Source organism: Populus trichocarpa, unplaced genomic scaffold (assembly GCF_000002775.5).
Source record: "Populus trichocarpa isolate Nisqually-1 unplaced genomic scaffold, P.trichocarpa_v4.1 scaffold_45, whole genome shotgun sequence".
Lineage (NCBI taxonomy): Eukaryota > Viridiplantae > Streptophyta > Magnoliopsida > Malpighiales > Salicaceae > Populus > Populus trichocarpa.
In genome coordinates this window covers 137,821-152,490 of record NW_026291140.1, presented here as the reverse complement: position 1 = coordinate 152,490, position 14,670 = coordinate 137,821, and the positions used below count along the sequence as shown (strand labels likewise).

Genomic DNA, 14,670 nt, shown 5'->3' with positions numbered 1-14,670 from the left:
AGGCCATTGGCAACAAATGGGTTTACAAGATAAAGCATGATGGCAATAATCAAGTGGAGCGGTATCGTGCAAGATTGGTGGTGAAAGGATATGCTCAGAAAGAAGGAATAGATTTTAATGAGATATTTTCTCCAGTGGTATGACTTACTACAATCAGAGTAGTCTTGGCGATGTGTGCTATATTTGATCTTCACTTAGAGCAGTTAGATGTGAAAACTGCATTTCTTCATGGAGAACTTGAAGAAGAAATTTATATGCTCCAACCAGAGGGTTTTGCTGAAGTAGGCAAGGAGAACTTGGTTTGCAGGTTGAACAAATCTCTATATGGTCTCAAACAGGCGCCGAGATGTTGGTACAAGAGATTTGATTCCTTCATAATTAGCCTTGGGTACAACAGACTCAGTTCAGACCATTGTACGTATTACAAGAGGTTTGAAGAAAATGATGTTTTCATCATTTTGTTGTTGTACGTGGATGACATGTTGGTAATAGGCTCCAACAAAGATCGAGTCCAAGAATTGAAGGCACAGTTGGCTAGGGAGTTTGATATGAAGGACTTGGGACCAGCAAACAAGATTCTAGGGATGCAAATTCACCGAGACAGAAGTAAGAGGAAGATTTGGCTTTCTCAGAAGAATTATTTGAATAAGATCTTACGACACTTCAACATGCAAGATTGTAAGCCAATTTCCACCCCACTTCCTATTAACTTCAAATTATCCTCAAGTATGTCTCCTAGCAATGAAGCAGAGAGGATGGAGATGTCTCGAGTACCGTATGCATCAGCAGTGGGAAGCTTAATGTTTGCCATGATATGTACAAGACCAGACATTGCACAAGCAGTGGGAGTAGCTAGTCGATACATGGCAAATCCTGGTAGAGAGCATTGGAATACTATTAAGAGGATCTTGAGATACATCAAGGGCACCTCAGATGTTGCATTATGATATGGAGGATCAGAATTTACCGTCAGAGGTTATGTTGATTCAGATTTTGCTGGCGACCTTGAGAAAAGAAAATCCACTACAGGCTATGTGTTCATAATTGCAGGAGGAGCTGTGAGCTGGGTCTCTAAACTTCAGACTGTTGTAGCTTTATCCACAACAGAAGCTGAGTACATGGCAGCTACACAAGCTTGTAAAGAAGCAATATGGATGAAGAAACTTATGGAGGAGCTCGGGCACAAACAAGAGAACATTCTTTTGTATTGTGATAGTCAGAGTGCTTTGCATATTGCAAGGAATCCCGCGTTTCATTCAAGAACAAAACACATAGATGTTTAGTATCACTTTGTTCGCGAAGTAGTGGAAGATGGAAGTGTAGATTTTCAAAAGGTTCACACGAAGGAAAACCCAGCAGATGCTTTAACCAAACCAGTCAACACTGACAAGTACATATGGTGCAGATCCTCTTATGGCCTAACAGAAATGTAAGCAGCATGAAGATGACAAGTATAGAAAGGATAGAAGAATCACAGATGATTAAGTGTGAAGACTTGATTCACTCATCAAAGTCTTCAAGTGGGAGAATGTGAAGCCAGCTGCATTGTTGGCAAAGTCAACAATGTTAGGCACCAAATTTGTGCTGCAAATTCAACAATGTTGGGCACCAATTCGGTGCCACTTGCAGCACCAATTGGTGCCTTTTTGTCCTTTGCTTGGATGCTTGCCTATAAATAGGCAGTGCATCCAAGCTTATTTTGCACATCATAAGAGAGGAAGAGAAGAGTGAGAGAGGGAAAGTAATCCCACAAAATTGTGAGGTATTTGTGAGAGAGTAAGTGAGGTGTTTTCTCCTATTAATAGAGAGATTTCAGTTGTTCTCCTATTAGTAGAGAGAGGTTGTAATTCCCACATTACTTAGTAAAATCCTTCTATACTTGCCCGTGGACGTAGCCAAATTGGGTGAACCACGTAAATTCTTGTGTCTTATTTCTCATTTTATCTTGTCCCTTGCCTTTTATCTTGTCGGGTTTGCATGCCAGTTTCCTAATATGTTACAGAGGCCAATTCTTGGATCCTTGATTTTGCTAAAATTCGATTGATAACTGTACCACTTGTGCTCGTAGATAATACAATTAATTTTAAATTTAAATGATAACAATAAAAATTGATAATAGATGATCATTATTTCTCAGATATTTATCAGGAAAATATCTTAAAAATTGTTATTTACAACCAGTGACTAAACTATAATTGTTTTAGAATTTAGGGACAAAATCTTAATTTCTCAAAAGCAAGGACCAAACTGTAATTCTTCCATCATCAACCCCAAAACATATTTTTCATAATTTCAATATGATTCTTTCTATACAATTCTTCAATATTTACCTATTATCTTTCAAATATTCAAATTTCTTAAGGTATTTACTCATTACATCAAAATATATCAATTAATCAAAGCTTCACACCAACCCATCTATGACCTTACTCCAATTCATATTCATATACACTTATTACTACCCACACACAAATTAATTTAAATAATTCCATATAACATCAACTAATATCATATAACGCCTAGAATTCAACAATTTTATATAAATAAATAAACATAAAACAATATTATAAACACTTGATAAAGTTGAAGTAAACCTACTCAAAACAAGAGAGTTATAGGGTCAATTGATGGTTTGGGATCGTGGGGGAATATTTGCAGTAAAAGGGAGAAGGAGGAACATTCCTATAAGAGAGATAGAAGAAAATGACTTGAATTAACGGGCCAACATATAAAACAATAATGAGTTATATATTATGGGGTGGGTTTACATTTCCACCTCCCCTGTTAAAATAAATTCATCCTCGAATTTAAGTAGAAAACTTGTTAGCTTGATTGAATGAAGAAATAACGATATTTATTACGTATCATCTTCTCAGGTTCTCGTGTTGCTTCATCACTTGGATGACCTTCTCACATTACTTTCACTGAAGCAATCTCATTAGAACGGATTTCACATGACATATCTCCTTGAAATGCTACTGTTTATGGCTCCAATACATGTGATGGAGCACGAAGATACTTTTAAAGCATGGATACATAGAAAACTGGATGGTTAGATGAAAAGATTGGATGGAAGAGCTAATCCATATGCAACTGCTCCAGTTCTCTTCAAAATTTCCAAAGGCCAAATATCTTCAACAGATCTTCAAGTATTGGATGGTTGTTTCTGATTTACCATCATTTTAAGAATGAGATGTTTATTATTGTTTATCATATACAATAAACATGTTGTCTTCTGACTGGTCCGTATGCTTCCAAGTTTGTAGACTATGGAATCTAAAATAAAAAAATCATTATTGCGTCTTTACATTTTCTTCTGAGTAGTTAATTCTTGATAAATAAGTTCCCACTATCATATTCAGTAAACGCAACACATTGGAAGATTTGTAAAGGACTAAAAAACATTGTAAACAGGACCTTTTTATTTTTAAGTTGAGGAAGTTTTTCAAACACCTGATACGCACCTTGAAAGGAATAACAGCGGTATAGAGGGATGTCATCTCTTGATCTGTTCTTTCATTTACCAGCCCCTCAAACACCAAAGTACCAATCCTTTGGATTTTATCATGAAAAATTGCGGTGTTTCAATGTTTGTGGAGACCTCAATCAAATGTCCTATGAATAGAGTCTGGAATTGAAGTTTGTTAGGATATTGTCATTTGTGGCAATACCCCACCACTAAGCAAGTGGAAGCATGAATTGTGCCACAATTCATGCCATGCTTTAAGGCTATTGGCCCCTCCATGTTGACCATGAAATGCCTATAAAGGAGGCTTATATTTGAGAGAAAAATGAGAGAGAGAGAACGTGAGTGTGTGCAAGAGAGTGGAGAGAAAGAGAGAGCTGCAATGGCTGCTGCCATTGCAGCAGCTGTAAGTGTAGCAAAAGAGCTGGGAATTGAGTTTGAGTGAAGTGATCCTCCTCCTCCATGTATGTTGTAATCCTTTCTCTATATATCTCTAATAATATGGACTCTCCCGTGGATGTAGGCGGTTTTGCCGAACCACGTAAAATATTGTATCAGTGTGCTTTACCCTCCGTTGAGCAACTATCAGTACACCCCCGGTCCGCGCATGGGGGAGCCGGAATCCCCAACAACTGGTATCAGAGCACATGGTTTAAAGGGGTGTTTGATTTTTGCTCAAAAATGAAAGTTCTCAAAATGGTGTTTTGACTATACCACCGTGTAGAGGAGGCCGAGACGAAGCCACTGGTGAAAACGGCGTCAAAATCGGACGTCGGACATGGCCGTACTCTCCATCACTCTCCGGCAAGGCGTCTGCCCACGCGCGCAGACGCACCCCACGCGTCTTCTTCGCCCGGATGGGCTGACCCGACCCAAATACCAGTTGACCCGACCCACATGGCTGACCCGGATATGAATGACGTCAGTATGACATAATTGTGATGTCAACATGCATAGTAGGCATGCCAGGGATGACATCAGCCTGATGTAAGTGTGATGTCAGCATGCACAGTTGGCATGCCATGTCAGCGTACAGTCACTGACACGTCAGCAAAGTGGGACCCACCAACCACGTCATTAGCCACGAGCCGAGCCAAGCCGAGCCGAGCCTAATTGGAGCCGAGCCGCGAGCCGAGGGACAGGATCCAGTGTAGCTGATCCTACGTGCAACCGGATCTGAGATTGAATCTGAGCCATTGATCAGGCCAGAATTGTTTTGATCAAATCTTAGCCGTCTGAAGTGCGATTTGGACGATTTCAGACTTGTTTCCAGCTAATTTGATCGTTTCGGATGCAATGGTATGGTCCGATCGTTGAGATTTGAGACCGAAAGTGGTAGTGATGAATTAACAAAAGAGATTGCCCGATCAGGAGGCATCTGAAGGTTATCATGGTGGTCGTTGAAGAGAAGAAGAAGAAGGTGCACATGTTTACCCAATTACATGTGCTGAGCTGCTAAGTTGGGAGAAATTTAACTGCCTTGAGGGAAGGCAAAATTGGGACACTCTAGACACCCGATCAAGTGGACAATTAGAGGTGTAGAGTGAAAATTGATAAAGACCAATCTTGACGAATCTAAGAACTGGTAGTCTCGCCAGATGTTGAGAAATCAGGTATAAAATCGGGATACCCCAGATCACTTGTAAAGGAAAGCCGCAACAAAGCTAGCAAATGGTTGTATATACAAAAAGACAGTACGATGGATAGATATGTCCTAAGAAGTTCTGTCTAGGAGATTGGGTTTTAAGCGGGACCAGTGTGACCCCTCCAATCTTTCCTGGGAACTTGCTTAGTGGAAGGATTATCCATACGGTACTATTTTTGTATATATAGCAGTTTGTAATGAAACAGTTGAAGGCTAGCAGGATGACGGCACAAGGGAATAGTTGGGTTCCAAAGGTTCAAGGATCTGATGGAGTGGTGATTTCTCCAAAGAAGTTAGATTCGGTGACTGTGATTTCTCGAGGGGAGAACTGATGAAGACCCTGATAATGGAAGAGGAATACAGCAAGGGGATAAAGATTGGCACCATATTTTTGACTTGGACAGGTGTTGTGACAGGATGAGCTGCTGTCAAACATAAGCAAGAAATAGGGAGAAATCTGGAGAACAGAAATTGCACGAGGGCACACGGAGATTGTGCAGGAGTACCCGTAGGATCCAACGAGGTACTGTAATGAGACAATAGGTGCAAGGAGAAGAAGTGTTCCCAGATGAAGCTCAGAGCAGAGACTGTTAAAGTTTGTACAACAGGAAGTCTCTTATGCTCTTGATGAAGACAACAGGCGAAGACCTTTCCAATGCATGCAAGGATGGAAAGAGAGCTGTTGTAGAAGCACCTAATTGAGGGGGTGCAAACGCCTGTGATAAAAGGCGACCGCCTATGATGAAAGGCGAAGACACCAAAGAGAGTTGGTGTAGGTGGAGCTATCAAGTAGAAAGACACAAAAGCTCCAAACATAGAAATCGAGGTGGAGGATTGCGAGGAGTATACCGCAAGTTTCTCTTTCTATGTAATCAGTGGTTATAATCTCTCCCATAGTGCACATGGTGGTAGAGAATTTTGGAGCCACTTTGAAGCATCCCAGCTGAAGAAGGATGCGACCGCCCCATGACAACGGGCGAAGACACCGTAGAGAAGGTGTGAGGGCTATGAGAGGAGCCCCAGTTCAGACCGTCGCATGATGACGAGCGGAGACACCTGAGGAGAAGGTGTGAGGGCCATGATATGAGCCCAGTTCAGAACGCTCCAAAGCCGATGTGATGGCTAGATACAAGTGGACAAGTGTATAGATAGCCAATGAAGTGGCTATGATGAGTATGGAGACAAATGCAGGATTGACTTTCATGGATATTGCCCCCATGCTAAAGATCAATGAGCTAGAAGACATTTGCCTTGGACAATAAGTGTGTGACTTGTGGAGCATTAAGACGCGGCTGCTATGAAGAAGCAGAAGGGCATGCGCAGGTTCCGAGAACGAGTTGACTCTTGTTAAGGTGGTGAGCTCGGTAATGGCATTGTAATACTCAGAGTATGAAGACAGATATGAATCAACCTTTAATGGGCTGCCCCTATGGTTAAAGGTGGAGAGCTACCTGGACTCTTACGACTAAGAGCGAGAGACTCACGGAGAAGTAAGACGTGGTTCCTAGGGTGGAACAGAGGGCAGGCACAACTCTTGGATGAGTAGACTCTTGGAAGAGTGGTGAGCTTGTGATCACATTGAAATACTAAATGACTGTCGCACTTAGAAATATCTATTTGAGGGGGTGTTGTAAGCCTTGGTGTAAGGCTTGAAAAATCATTCCGGACCGAGCATGATTGATACACTCGAAAGGGAATGTTGTGTTGAAGACGCTCTCAGAATGGTAAGCTTGGAAGAGCTGCAAGATGCAAGCCTGTGCTGAAGAAGCAAGAGGACAATTGCCCACACAAATGGCAAAGGGGGTGATTGTTAGGATATTGCCATTTGTGGCAATACCCCACCACTAAGCAAGTGGAAGCATGAATTGTGCCACAATTCATGCCATGCTTTAAGGCTATTGGCCCCTCCATGTTGACCATGAAATGCCTATAAAGGAGGCTTATATTTGAGAGAAAAATGAGAGAGAGAGAACGTGAGTGTGTGCAAGAGAGTGGAGAGAAAGAGAGAGCTGCAATGGCTGCTGCCATTGCAGCAGCTGTAAGTGTAGCAAAAGAGCTGGGAATTGAGTTTGAGTGAAGTGATCCTCCTCCTCCATGTATGTTGTAATCCTTTCTCTATATATCTCTAATAATATGGACTCTCCCGTGGATGTAGGCGGTTTTGCCGAACCACGTAAAATATTGTATCAGTGTGCTTTACCCTCCGTTGAGCAACTATCAGTACACCCCCGGTCCGCGCATGGGGGAGCCGGAATCCCCAACAAAGTTTCCAGGCTAGATAGTTGGTGCCTGGTGGAGATAAGTTTTAATGGAGTTTGGGCTGCTACATTGATGGTAATCAACATGCTGTGAGATTCATTTGTGTTAAGGATGGTGGTGTTGATAGGCATTGGAAGCTAGAGGTAAAAGGAGAAGAAAAAGGGGGCAGGTGAGAAGAGAGAAAGATAATGTTATTGAATCAATCAATCAATCAAGTATATATACAACAAAAGAGAACAGAGCTAACAGAATGGTTAACAGAATTGCCTAATCTTGAGCTGACAGAATATGCTCGGGAGAATAATGCTGGAAGGTTGGAGAAAACAGATTGTACACTTGTTTGTTATAACAGCTGTACACTGATTTGCACAGTGTGTGTTAGTGCATGTCTGTTAACTCTTAGTGCATGTCTGTTAACTCTGTCCTCATATATATATTTTTTTAGCTTTGTTTATAATTATAATGTAGTAGTAAGATTGTGGATGCAACATGTTGTTGATGCCTAAGCTGATGAATAAAACCAATGCTATTTTATCTGCCTGGAAGATTTAAAATCAATGAGAAAAGGAAAATTGATGGTGAAAAGTGTTTTCAAAGCGTAAGATTCGCTGTGGTTAATGAGTGATCATTCATTGTTATCAGATTTTCTTCTCCGTTACTTTACTTTGAATTTTGGTGATTGTGAGATGTAGTTCTTCACTTTGGTATCTCTAGGATTATGATATCAGCAAAAAGCTAGAGCATGCATACAAGTCCTTAGAAGTGGATCCCACGTCTATCTCAGCTGTTGATCCCAAGTTATACTCGAAAAGATTCCGAGATTTCATACATAGAATCTTCATAGAGGACAAGTAATGGATGGAAGGAAAGAATGGAAATTTATACATAATTTTTACACGGAAATTAAACTCCCGGCGACATCCCAAAAGAAAGATTTATGGGTGATGGATATTGTGAAGGAAGGCACGTTGATTGCTCAAGGTGTTCAATGTTTATGGCTAAATTTTTTAGAGTAGCCATTATGTGATGTGTTAACTATGGAGAAGGTCTCAAGGGATTTGTTGAGCAATCTGAAGAGTGAAGGCAGGCAAGTAGAGCAATGTGTTTTCTTTAGTTTTTAGCAAGCCAAGAGCATAGAAAGTAGAGAAATGGTTGCAGAACTGGGGAGGGATTGGAAAATAACAAAGTGTACAGTCAAAAGTAAATACTTCTACAGACAATGTGGGATTGGGATTGAACAAAATTCCTTTTGATGGCATGCTATTCAAAATTCTTTTTGATCGCATGCTATTCAAAATTTTGGAAAAAATGGTTTGCCCCAGTGAGCGAGACAAAAAAGAAGAAAATATTCAAGGACCACCTTGGCCTCTCTCTCTCTCACTCTCATACTGATTGAAAATCAAATGGGGTGTTTAATTGCTTTTTCACTGAGTAAGCCATGTAAAGAAGGGAAAGGGAACAAGAAAGATGGGGGGAGTGTTTCTTTATTTCACTCGTTAAGATAAAATTAAAAAAAAAAAAAAAATAAGAAAGAACATGTTGAGCACCAACATAAAATCTTAACGAGTCTCTCTCTCTATTTTTTTTTTTTTTTTTTATCCTTTTTACTCTAATCTTCATTTCATTTAGCTAATACACACACGAATTATTTTTTTGCTCTTGCTCTTTATTTCACTCTCTATATTGAAAGTTTTACTTTATGACAATAATAATCTTTCACAATTGGAGTATCTTTTTGCGTTCCTTTGAACAATGCCAAGAAGATAAACAGTACGGCTTTTGTGTTCCTTAGTGCTATTTTCCAACTCAACAAATAATAATTCAATATTAAGATTATTGAGATTGTGTTTTCAAGATACAAATGGCCTTGAAATTTCAATTTGCTTAGAGTTGAGCATATGAAATGTAGTTGATGTAGTCTTTAAAATTGTGTTTCATATAATTAGACCTTTAATTCTTAATTTAGTGATATATACTAGAATTTTACTTGAAACAAAAGACAAAGGTAATCCAATTAAAAAAAAAAAACAAGAAAGCACATAAAATCTTTACTAGTCTCTCTATTTATTGTTGTCTCTTAAGTTTTTATATATCGAAATTAAGTTTTTTACCAACCAATTCTTAGCAAAATCATCCATCATTCATATTGAATACAATTTTAAACATTCATATATTGAAGGGTTACATTCATGAAAAAACTCCCTTTTTAAACATTTATTTGAACTCAAAACCAATATAACAATACGTGAGTAAACTCACTTGCCAATTTCAATCAACATATTAAATCATAGATGTATATGAAAACATAAGAATTAAATACTATTTTCTTAGACTACAAGGATAAATTAATTATTTTCTAAATTAGATTATTGTCATAGGGTTTCTTTAGGATTGAGCAATTCAAGTTTGGTATTTTAACGATATTTATATTTTTTCTTTATTTAATAATAGTTCAAGATTTATTATTAATTGGTGTTGGTGCCATAAAGCTAATGACAAGCGGCAAGAAAAACAAAAGTTGTATATACAAAAAGAAGAAATGCAAAAAAATAGTAAAAACCATGCAATAATACATAGCAAGATCTTATAGTCAAAACTAACAACACTTTACTTACTAGACTAATTAAGGATGCTCTCAAAACTTTTCTATGTATTTTCATCAATTATTTTAAATTATATATAACAGTAAATGATGAAGAACCAATTCAAATACTATATTCCAATCAATAATCTCTTCCTAGAAAACCAATTTATTTCTAACTAAGATCAAGGATTTTCATCTTTTGAAATGAGGAAAAAAATGAAACAATATTCATCAAAATTTGTAACTTGAAAATATAAATTACATCATGCATAATAATATAAGTTGTCCAGCGGATGGAAAAGATTTCAAAGAGAATTCAATAAAACTTCCAAGCTTGGAAAATAATCTTCAAGCCAACAAATACATATCAACATGTCAGATGAAAGTATCGTACTGATTTGGAGCAACTTCAAGCATCTCTATGTAAACTAATCTTGTACTCTCATGTCAATCAAAGCCTTCACCACCTTCAAGCCATTTCCGTCCTAAAAAACCATCAAATTTAAAAAGAAAGTTAAATGTGCATGATTGTACATGCAATAAAAACAAATTCCCATCACTTTTAATTAAAAAACTTACTTTATAATAAAAAATGTTAATATCACATCTTTTTCATTTTTGTTTTAAAATATCGAGTTTGAAATAAAATATAAAAACATTATTCAATTTTTTATTTTAATGTAAAAAAACAAAAATCAGTTTTCAATATTTTCTATATAAACTAAAGTGATTTTAATAAAATATGTTAGTGATTGTTGGCCTTTTGTTTTTCAAAAAATAATTATTAAAGTTATAATTTATTTTTAAGTGATATTCGATAGATCTAATTGTTAAAGATAATATTTATTTTTTATATTAAATAAGAAAAATATTATTATAAAATCAAGAAAAGAAATAAAACCAAGCAAACTCTAAATATTTAATAAAAAATATTGTTAAAGATAATATTTAATTTTTTAGATTAAATAAGAAAAATGTAAGAATTAAAGATGATATTTAATCTCTTAAATTAAATAGAATAAAATAGAAATAACTAAAGGAAATATGTATTCTTACCAAAAAGCCTTAAATATTTAATATTTTTTTATTAAAGATGATATTTAATTTTTTAGATTAAATAATAATAATAAAATCATTAAAGATAATATTTAATCTCATAAATTAAATATAATAGAATAAAAATAACTAAATGAAATATTTGTTCTCACCATCAAGTCTTAAATCGAGGCTATGTCCTTCTAGCTTCGCAGATAAATAGTCACTCCATTGCTTAGGTGTAGACGCTGTAATCGAACCACAATGGGGATGAGGAAGCAGATGATACAGCGGTGGTGAAGGCATCACTGCATCTCTTCCCACTGCCGACTCTTCAAATGAATCTGACTTCCCTGCGATCACATGGACCCCATATTCTTTAATGTGTCCGGGTTTTAATTGCCAACCTCTGTACACCGCAAGTATTGATGGCTTTGAATATACGTATAGTTCCAATTCGTCATCTCCACAGTAATCTTCCATTGCCATTTCACTTCTACTTATGTATCTTGTCCATCCCACCCTTCCACGTACCGTGTCTATTGGTAATTGTTTTTCTTCAAACAATTGAATACCGTTGCTTTTATTTCTTATAATAATAATAATGTCAATGTGGAAGTGACAATGAGAATCCTTATGAAACCAAAGAACTAAGCCTTGGAAGACTGGAGGTATATGGAATGACAATGAGCATCCTTCTCCCCTGTAGCTCATCCAATTTGGCATCTTACCAGGAATGTTGGCAATACAATACGGGTCACGACCGTTGCACATTGCCTGTATAAATATATTATCATAAAATCAAGAAATAAAAAATAAAACCAATCAGACTTTAAATTTAATAAAAAATATTATTAAAGATGATATTTATTTTTTTAGATTAAATAAGAAAAATAAAAAATGTTATTAAAGATGATATTTATTTTTTTAAAATAAAATAATAATAATAATGATTATTGCCTGTATACATATTGATTTCAAGTAATGCTGAGATTTTAGATATTAATCAATATATGTGCCAATTGTGTGTTTCTTCTTGTGCAAAAGAGATTGAAAGAAATAGTACCTCAACAACGCTCTTCTGAAATTTATTTGGTGAATGACTGTGCTCACCAACACAAACATACCAGAAACTATTACTTAGACTTTCGATGCCCTGTATCTCTTCTAACGAATGACTTCCCCCTAGTTGTATACATAGTTCTTCTTCTCGCTCGATTGGTATTCTTACTCTTTTCAATGATTTGCAATGATTTGCATGCAAAATGCATAAACGTGAGGGAAGATCTGGGATTGATACAAGATATTTGCATGCATCGACAATCAACGTTAATAGATAGGGAAGGAAGCCGAGCCCAGTAGGAAGACTAGAGAATTTGTTTCCATCTAGATTCAAATACTCTAGAGCAGACAAACCACTGAAATCAACACAGTTAGTTGCGCGATCAGACAAACCACAATTAGAAAGCTTAAGATGTTTTACTGATATCCATTCAATGAAAGATGCTGGCAGCCAACGTTTCCAATTCAAAACACCTGTTGAAATCAAAGAAGAACTTGGTGGAGCCGAACTGCATCCACGCAATGATAAAGTTCCAACATACTTTAATTGTCCAATTGAAGAGAGAAATTGCTCATTTTCAATCCCATAAGCTAGAAGCTTGGTTAAGGATTCCATATCACCCATGCGTTCTGGTAATTTCTCAAGTTGTAAACACCCAGAAATATTCAAACATTTAAGAGACTTTACATTGGCAAAGCTTTCAGGGAGAATCTTCAGCCTCCAACATCCCTCCAGATTCAAGAAAACGAGGCTCGTCAAATTTTCAATTGATTGATGCACCTCAACTAAACTCGAGCAACCTTCCAGAATTAGTTTCTCTAGACTTGAACTGTGCAAGTTTGGTGTTTTAATAAGGTGCTGAGAATGACTGAGATCAAGGATTTTTAGTTTGTCGAGCATCTATCATGATAGAGAGCAAAATAATGAAAATTAATCATAGAAAGTCATTACATGTAAATATAAATTACATATTGGAGAAATTTTGGGGATTGTAGCATGTTTCGTACCTTTTTTTCCTTCCATAATTCTTTGAGGTTACTGTGCTGCATATCAAGAACAACTAGATTGTCTAAAGTAAAATTAGATGGAAAATATTTCAAAGGACATTCATGCCAACAAATCCACATCAACTCTTTAGAAAGCAGTTTGAAGGATCCGGTGAGATGTACTCCATTGATTTGGAGTAAATTTAAGAATTTCATTTCTGCAAATGATCCTCCGCCAAGTGATTTAGCTTCTGATGCTCTGACATCCAGTGCAAGACCCTCTACAACATCCGTACCCTAAAAGAAAAACAATACAACTTTCATACAATTATTTGTAATAAGTGTGACTAGAAAATACGCATGACTATGCTTTCGTGTATGCATTGAGCTCTTACCTTCTGGTGGTCAAGTACATTCCATGCATCGTCTTTATTCCAAATTCTGGTCCTTTTTCCAAGATGCAAGGGAGACGCATTACAAACGACCTCCCTTCCCATGTCTCGTAATAGATCATGCATGGCTACCATCTCTCCAAATAACTGCCTTTCATCTTTAATGTTACACCAATGAAATTGAATCAGAGACCTTTCACGGAGAGTTTTCAAAACAACTTCTGGATTGAGACGGCAACGGGCTCCTAGCACTTTTGCGACGTATTCTTTCTCTATACCAATAAAGAAGCATGCAATATCAAGGAATGCTCTTTGTAGTTCACCATCAAGTGCGTGATAACTTATTAGAAGTTTTCCTTGAATATCTTGGTTTGGAATTCTGCTCAAGTTGTCAATTTCACTTTCCCATTCACCTCTGTTTTTCCTGTACAGAAGAGCTCCTATAACCTCAAGAGCTAAAGGAAGTCCTCCACAGTAATCAACTGCATCCTTCGAAAGCTTAATATAATCTTTTGCTGGCTTGGAGTCCTTAAAGGCATGCCTGCTGAAAAGCTGAAGGGACTCATCTGGTTCCAATTCTTTGATCTGATATGTTTGATCTGCTTCACGAAGTAAACTTGAATATCTTGTTGTAATAATTACTCTACTTCCGGGACCAAACCAACTTCGATCTCCCATCAATGCATTCAGCTGGTCCAGATGAGCCACGTCATCAGCAACAACAAGAACTCTTTTGCGACGAAGTCGCTCTTTGATCAGAACCTTTCCTCTATCAGCACAATCGAAGTTTGCAACATCCTGTTTTAAAATATCGTGAAGAAGTTGCTTTTGTAAAGGAACAAGACCATTAACTTGTTTTGACCTTTCATTGATATCCGAAAGAAAACAGCTTCCCTCGAATCCATAGCAGAGTTTATTAAATACAACTTTTGCTATAGTCGTCTTTCCTATTCCTGGCATCCCATGCATGCCCCCAATGCGTACATCATCTGTTGCAGTACTTAGAAAGTCATAAATATTGTGAGCAACCCGATCCATACCTACTAGGTGCTCAGGAACATACAAGTACTTGGGATCTAATTTATTCAACACATCTTTGATAATCCCTTCGATAAATTTTGCTTCATGCCTGCTCATAGACAAAAGCAAGTCATTGATAGCGAGTCAATTAAGTATTTTATTGTTTCACATTGAAAAATGTAAAGTATATTGACTCCATAAATGTGTGCAAGTGAATCTT

The 14,670-nt window shown here is 37.1% G+C and overlaps 1 long non-coding RNA gene and 1 pseudogene across 1 annotated transcript; both read right to left on the bottom strand.

Annotated features, from left to right (window-relative positions):
* The window catches only part of LOC112325417 (disease resistance protein RUN1-like), a 93,179-nt pseudogene that overhangs the window by 55,716 nt on the left and 22,793 nt on the right, over positions 1 to 14,670 (bottom strand).
* On the bottom strand, positions 9,635 to 11,216 carry LOC127904839 (uncharacterized). Its single transcript, XR_008058272.1, has 2 exons — positions 10,422 to 11,216; positions 9,635 to 10,361 (listed from the first exon to the last, which is right to left on the bottom strand). It is a non-coding gene; the product is annotated as an uncharacterized LOC127904839 (long non-coding RNA).